The sequence below is a fragment of the Ursus arctos genome, unplaced genomic scaffold (assembly GCF_023065955.2).
Source record: "Ursus arctos isolate Adak ecotype North America unplaced genomic scaffold, UrsArc2.0 scaffold_1, whole genome shotgun sequence".
Classification (NCBI taxonomy): Eukaryota; Metazoa; Chordata; class Mammalia; order Carnivora; family Ursidae; genus Ursus; species Ursus arctos.
This window is the reverse complement of record NW_026622763.1, coordinates 66,994,203-67,002,673: the sequence shown is the minus strand read 5'-3', so window position 1 is coordinate 67,002,673 and position 8,471 is coordinate 66,994,203.

The following is an 8,471-nucleotide window of genomic DNA, read 5'->3' as shown; positions in this document are numbered from 1 at the left end:
AAGCGTCTACCTTCGGCTCAGGTCATGATCTCAGGGTTCTGGGATGGAGCCCCGCCTGGGGCTCCCTGCTCAGCAGGGGAGTCTGCTTCTCTCTCTGCCCCTCTCCCTGCTCTTGCGCATGCTCTCTCTTTCTCTGTCAAATAAATAAATAAAATCTTTTTTAAAAAAAGAAGTCTTAAAAGTTCAAGGAGAAAATATAACTGAATTGCTTTTAATTTGAAAGTAAGCTTGGAACAAAGGGCAAAATCACAAAGAAAAAATGACAGACTTGACTATAGAATTTTTAATTTCTTTCATCAAAAAGACCCATTAAATTAAAAGACGAGTAAAAACTACCAGAAATTTGCAATATATATGAGATAAGAGAGTAACATTTTTTAAAAAAAATAGAGGTCTTACAAAGAAAGTATAAATATCCTGTTAAAAAATGGACAAAAATGTAAATTAGCTAAGTCATGAAAGAAAAATGTAAATGGCCAAACATATTTTTAAGGGAAGCGAAAACTTAAAATGATAATGTACCATCAAGTGACTGAGAATAAAAGCTAGTGATTTAGGCCAGGGACCCTTGAGGCAGGATGCATGGCAAGTTACCAAACTCAGTACTGAGAAGGACATAAATTGCTTCAGTGTTTCTGGAGGGCAGTTTGGCCAAATGCAGTAAAAGCCTCAAAAATGTTCACACCCTTTGACTCAAAAACTGCATTTCTGGGAATTCATAATACAGGAATTGACAAATGTTTTCTGTAAAAGCCCAGATAGTAAATACTTTAGGCTTTGCAAGCCACATATGTCTCTGTTGCTTTTCTTCTTTGTGTATATGCTTCTGTTTTTAAAACCCTTTAAAAATATGAGAACTATTAGCTTGAGGGCTGTAGAAAAACAGGCTGTGGCCTGAAATTGGCGTGAGGGCAGTGATGTGTGGGAAGAGCAGACTATAAGAAAGTTCATCACCGTGTGTTTGGTAATAGCCAAAAGAGAAAGAACACTAAATGTCTGAGGATAGAAATTAGTTATAACCAGATATGAGGAAACAAGTATTTTAAAAGTTTAAAATCTTTTAAAAAGTTGCAGAATGATATTTATTGCATGAAATAGTATTCACGACTTCTTACAGGAATAACTCAATTAAGAAAACCGTATCTATGTTATCATCCCAAATACAACATAATCCTGTGTATGTATGTAGAGGAAAAGGATCTGGAAAGATGTAAACACGCTAAGATGTTGATAGTGGTCTTGGGGTAGGGGTGAGATTGTAGATATTTGGTTTTCTGTTATGTGTGTGCTTCCCATAGTGGATACGTGTTCTTTTGTAATAAGCAAAGCTATAGGAAACTTCACTTAGGCAACAGCAAAGCACCTTAGGTTGTCAATTTGAGAAAATCTGCCCTGAATTCATTCTCTCAGATGGAGCTGTTTGCTGTCTCTTCTGTGCTCCTTGAATGCATAATGGTCTTTTGAGTACCATTATTGACTTAATTAGAGAATGGTTAATACCATCATTTAGTTAAGCATTGCTCTGTTATTGGATCAGGGATCCCAATATTTCACTATTGTACATATGCTGGTTATTTTCTACTAGGTCTCTGCCAGATCCATTTTCCATCCTTCTCTGCTAGATTCTTGTCTCTCTGAAGGCAGAACTTTCATTAACTATTTTCTCTGGGCTCTCTTGCCAGCTGGCTTCCAGGTAAGATTAACCAATGGGTGATACCCATGGGTTGGAGGGTGGAAAAGGAGAAAAGTTGGGATATTTATTCCCACGTCTTTTGCCAGTTTGGACCTCTAAGGCAAGGCAGCTCCCCTTCACTGCTCCACTGATTTGAACTCCTCCCCTTATCCCTTCAGTCCTAGCGGTGGTAACAGCTTCTTAGGTTGCAAGAGCCTGGGTACCTTCACATCTCTTATCATCTCCATGTCATGCTGTATCCCTTCACCCTACCCTAAACCTAACCCAGAACTTCTGTAAATAGTCATTTCAATAAAATCTCTCCTGTTGAGACATCTGAGTGGAAGTTGGTTCTTGTTAGGACAGACTGATAATATTAAAGCACACTGGTGAACATCACAGAACACGAATCTTTTATTTCTCAAGTGGCAGGCCTGGATATTCTCAGATTTTATATCTGAGATTTTGACCATTTGCAAGGTAATTATAGACATATTTACAAGTTTCCTAAAGCAGGAATTTAAATTACTAACTGTGAGGCCAGTGTTGGGGAATGTAACTCTCTGGCTATTGTTTCCCACTTCTCCAGTAGTTTTTGAGAAGTAACAGTCCATTGCATTTTATTGAAGAAATCAAATGGTACAATATAGTGGTGCTCAAACTTTTATGTTTTCCGTGGAATCTTTAAGAAAATGTTCTTATATCGCCTGTAATACATACATTAAAGTCAGATGCAGAGTTAAAGGAAACTTCTTCCTCATCTTCGAGGCATACTGTGGGACCTCCCTGCAGAACACAGATTTAAAGAGTCCAAGGGTTCTAGAGATATATCCTTCATAAATATCCAGTGTCTATTGTACTTCTTTAGGTCAGACTCTTAGAATTATATAGTCTACTATGACTTTATCAATTGCCCTTCAAAACACTCCTCGCTGTGAGCAATGTTGCCTATCTCATTACCGCATCTCTTATCAAATACACATGAAAAACCCTCTCTAATTTCTCATAATAGTCTTAATTGCATTTTTATTATTGCTGAGAGAATTTTTTTCATGTCTATTTGCCATTTGTGTTTCCTTTTCTCCTCTTCTGCCTTCTCCCCTTCTTTAGCCACCTTTGCATTTTTGGCCATTTCTCTGTTCATTCAATACAGATCAATTCCTTGTAACGTATCTGGGCACAATGCTAAAGGGTATAAACAGTAAACAACGTAGCTATGTCTCTGCCCTCCTGGAGCTCAAGACTAGCAATATATTAGTCTTAGTATTTATCTTGTTCAATTCCATTGACAGTATGTTAAGAATGGCAACCCTTTGTCATATTTGTTATGAATAATTTTCTTAGTTTGCCTTTTCATTGTATTGTAGGGTTTTTATTATTTACAAAATCGAAATTTTTTTTTATGGGGTTGTCTCTGTATCTTTGTTTTTATGCCCAGGAAAGCCTTTTTAAGAGATCAGACCAATATTCACTTGTATTTCTCCTAATACCTTTTACTTTTGATTTTTAGGAATTAAGTTCTTAGTGATCTGGAAATTATTTTGAGAGGCTCAAAGTTGATTCCTTGCCCCACCCCCAAATATCTAGCCAATTTTCCTGACATTGTTCTTGAGCAAACATCCTTTTCCCACGAATGTGTGATGGCCAATGTATACATTAAGCTATTCTGTGCACTAGGCCATATTTCTGAGCCTTCTATTTTCTTTCTTTCACCGTCTTCTGGATTACTGTGCCAATGGCATAGCTTCTTAATATCAATAGAGTAACTGTCTGCCAAAATTCACTTTTTCAAAATATTCTAAGTATTCTAAATAAATGCCTTTAGATGAAATTGTTGACTTTTTCCTGGTTATAAAATTAATGCATTATGAAGAGAAGTTTGTGGAAACTCAAAAATACGAAAAAATGTAAAGAAGGAAACAAACCCACCCCCAATACTGTACTGATCAGCATTTTACAGTCTAATGTTTCATCTTCTCTCTGCATGTGTATTTATTTTTACAAATATTACTAAACATGTTGTTTTGTGAACTGTTGTCTAGTCATCATATATGAGCATTTCACCATATCGTTAAATACGCTTTATATTTTTTTGAAATATGATTTTTAATGGCGCATTAGCCAAAGCCTCTCGAATAAGGGTCAGCAGTAGCAGTGGCCACAGGCAGCTCTCACAGCCTTTCTGGACTCAGGCATATCAAACTAGCATGGAAAGTCACCAGTTGCTCTCACATAGATCAACGTTGCATGCCTGCCACTAGCACAACTCACAACCTGAAGTCAGCTGCTGGACACTTGGTTTTGACTGTAGTTCACTGGGTTTTAATGAGTCATGCAGCATTTGCCATCTATGTATCTTCTGTCATAGGTAAAGATGTACATGCATAGACGTATGTAAAGATGACTTGACTATAGGATATCATGTAGTTAACAAATAGAAAAATGGAGGTTAGCCACACAAGGAATAGATTTGAATTGATTTAGTTGTAAGAGATTCCTAGCACCATATTGCACAATCTTATTTTGGTGTTCCTTTTAAATCATTAACTAGTATGAATCATTTATACTTGTCTTAGAAAAGATTGAACAACTCTTGTGAGAACAAAGCGTATCTATGATTTTTTTTAGATTTGAGGTGGAAATCCTTAACATTTGTGATAGAATGTTACAACTTTTTGAGTCTTCCTTCAGTTACAGTGCAAATTTACTGAGCTACATAAACTAAAGGGAATTGGATATGGTATTGAGGGCTACAAGTGGTTGAAGGTATCAAAAGCAAAGGATGAATTTTTAGAACAAGTCATGCAAGTATATTTATAGGTGTTTTCTGGTGCATGAGCATATAGGCTTCTGCCTAACAAAATTTTCTGGGCTTAAGTATTTATCTTTATTCTACACACACACACACGCGCGCACACACACACACACACACACACACACACACACACAGTGTGTATATACATTCATAAAATAGGAATTATATGCATTCTCACTTACTTTTCCACAGACATGTTGCTTACTGAATTCCTAGAAGTAAAAAGTAGTAAATGCCAAAGGCTTGAAGTATATGGATCCTTAGGGTCTCAGCTCCCCTCTGACTCAGCACTGGATTAAAAAGTAAAGTAAAGTAAAGTAAAGTAAAGTAAAGTAAAGTAAAGTAAAGTGAAGTAAAGTAAAGAAATGCTGGAATCTGAGAGCCAAAAGTTCAGGGAAGGGACCCAGGCTTGCCTTCCCCTGGGCTTCATTTGAACATTCCTTAGTAAACCGCCCAGCCCAGCCCCTGCTGATTAGGTGTCCGGTGTTCTGCTGTTCAGTACAAAGGTTACCGGCTGGAGCCCTCATATTATCAACGAGTCATTTCCTCCAATTCTTAAACTTTCCTGGATATTTTCTTGTGTTCTTTAGCTATCCAGAGAAAACCTAAAATCAACTTATTGTTGAATCCCCCCGTGATACTCCTTAGTTTGTAAGATCAGTTTATTGCATCCTTGGTTATTCGGAATATTAAATCCTGATTGCTTATTCCTCTTGTGTGCTTTGCTTTGGAGTGAGTTTGCCTAGCTTTATTTTTAGAACTGCTAACAATTTCATAATCTATCTTTTGGATATTACATGACAAGGATGATTATGACATTCATTTCATAGGGAATAGGACATTAAAAATCTTTTAATTTCTTAAGCATTCCATGATAGAACTTTAAGAGGCTTCTTTAAAATGTTTAACACCCAGAGTCAAGTTCTTTTCCTAACCCACACCCATATTATCTCCTGTGTACATCGTATTACCAAATCATTCTGGTAAAAACGTAAGCCAACACGAGACTGGAAAGACAAGAGGAGACAAGAAGTGGATCTCTCATATGCTGATTGTACTGGGTTTTTAATTTGTTAAGTAACTTCTTTCTCTGATATTTAAGTGCCTCATTATTTCAGTAATATTTGGAGACCTATATTTGGGCACATGGGACTGTGCTATGACCCCTAATACCTTACAACTTAAAAATAATCCTAGCTTTTAAAATGCCTTCACAAATATTAAATCTGACCCTAAATGATTTTCACAAGTGTTTTTATAGAATATACTGACACTGAAATGTCTGCTTATTGTGACTAATCTCGAGTTTCCACAAAAGAAATGTAATAAATGGAAAGAAAACCTTGGAAAATTAGAAAGAACATACACTTGTCTCTCTCTCTCTCTCTTTTTTAAATTTATTTCACAGTTTCTTTCTTCATACAGGTTTTCCCCCTCTTTCGACAAGAAAAGTTAAATATATTGCCTGATAAATACTGTTAAATTTTATCTTGGAAATAATAGTAAATGCAGTTCAACAGATGCTTCTGTGACGACCAGTGAGTTAAATGAGGGTGCAGACCATTACTTGACACCAAGATGAGGAAAAGGAAGTGAATTCCCAGCCACCACGCACTTCTCCATACGGTTTCTGGCCTCCTGCTCTCCAACCCTTTCCCTAATCTTATCTTCCAGCCTGTGTGGAGGTTCTGTCCTTAACACACTCCAGAGTCTGGGAGGCGGTCGGCCTATAGCAGCAGCTGTCTCTAAGTTGTTGTCCTTGAAGTCACACATTAAAACTTGAAAAAAAGAAATCTTTGATCGGCTGCAAATTATTTCCTACTTCATCCACTCTGAATCTTAAAAACACATACCAAACATTGCTGTCTTGCCTTCCACCATCTGTTTGCTCTAAGCAACTCTTTTGCTCCTAAATATAGGCAGAAATTTCACAAATTTCCATTGATTTTACCACTAACATCATGGGATGAATTATTTTTGTTCTTTGATTTAGAATTTGGAGGAAGGAGGATGGAAGGAGGGTTTTTGAGCATTGTAGCTGCATGGAATACTGATAATTACAACTTTCTTTCATTAGCTCTTGGGGAAAGTGAATTTAGTATTAAGAAAATAGAAAGTCTCACCAACTGAGCACTAGAACAATATAAAAGTGACTCTGAAAAGGACTCAAAGCTTTCTTGTATAAGTAGAAAAACATATTATTATTATTTTTTTAAAGATTTTATTTATTTATTGGACAGAGATAGAGACAGCCAGTGAGAGAGGGAACACAAGCAGGGGGAGTGGGAGAGGAAGAAGCAGGCTCATAGCGGAGGAGCCTGATGTGGGGCTCGATTCCATAATGCCGGGATCACGCCCTGAGCCGAAGGCAGATGCTTAACCACTGTGCTACCCAGGTGCCCCAAGAAAAACATATTATTTTGACATTCAATTGATTTTATTTCTCCTTCCCGAAAGAGATACCAGGTATTAGGGAACCTAATGTTCATAGAGGAAAGTCTATGCTTTAAAACAAATTTTAATCTACTTACATTTTTGTAATTATTATTGCTATGTGTGCATACATACAAACAGTTTTAGGGAAACCCAGAAGAGTTTAAAGGCTATTACTGTTACAAAAGATCTTCCTGATTACAGTTCCTTGTGGGACTTGCTAACATCACAGAATTTGTAACCCAGCTTACCAAACTTGGTAGGACAGAACAGTTTACTCATTTACTCATTCGAGGAGGTAATTTTAAATATATATTGCTAAACTGAGGTCCTCAAGACTGTACCTATATAATATACATATTTTTAAATAATGAAGATAATTCGACATTGCATATTAGGAATATACCAGTTATTAGAAATATACAAATAGACACTGTACTATTATTATATACCAAGGCCTATGTTTTTTGCAGTCTTTACAATGTTAGTATTACATCTTACGTTGTGTATGTGTTATGTATGTATTTTTAATTAGAGATATAATTTGACAAGCAATATATCAGAATCAAGAAAAGTATTAAAGCTTTTTTTTCTTTTTAAAATTCTCTCTCTCTTTTTTTTTTTTTTTTTAGTCAAATGCATTAGTGTGAGAAGGGGGGAAAGAGTAGAACAAGGAGTTTGATTTGTAACTTGACTATAAACAATCAGTTGTGATAACTCACTACCTTCATACCGGCCGTATTAAAGCTTCTCTAAGAATTATATTTGGAGAGAGTATTTTATGGAAAAAACGTAAGCCTTTCAGCCTTTTTTTTTTTTTTTTCTTTTGAAGCCTTTCAGTCTTCTTTGATGTGGTACATTCACCACCTGGTGGCAACTCCCTAGAAATCCGGTGCATGTAGTAAAGAGAAAACTTGTCCAAAAAATATTTTGAGAATTACTTGTAAAGAAAAATATGGTAGGTTTTATGCAATATTTGTTATTTCCTTAAAACCACTTTTTAAAAATAAAACATCTGTTCTAATGAGAAACAGTAGAAAATATGAAGAATTATAGAAAAGTACTGAGTCACCCATATTTTCACCACCACCTAAGAATAACTGCTGTTAACATTTGGGGTAGATATTCTTCTAGAATGTTTCTGTGCATGTTTTTTTTTTTCTTACAGGAACCATTTTTGTTTTTAAATTTTTCTATTTTATTAATGCTCCTAGCTTTATTGGCTGCTCTTTGCATCACTACTCTTGGTGTGGAGACTGGTTGATAATCTGAGAAATAAGCCATCCTTCCCTGCCAAACCCACATAATCTTGGAAGCCATGAACATGCCCAGTATTCAAATAGATGATTAAATCCCATGGCCCCTTGATCCAAGGTGGCACATTCATAGCTCAGAAAGGCGAAGGTAGGCTAATCAGATTGCTCCGCTGAGTTCAGAAAATGAGAAACAGGGGCGCCTGGGTGGCTCAGTCGTTAAGTGTCTGCCTTCAGCTCAGGGCGTGATCCCGGCGTTGTGGGATCAAGCCCCACGTTGGGCTCCTCCGCTGGGAGC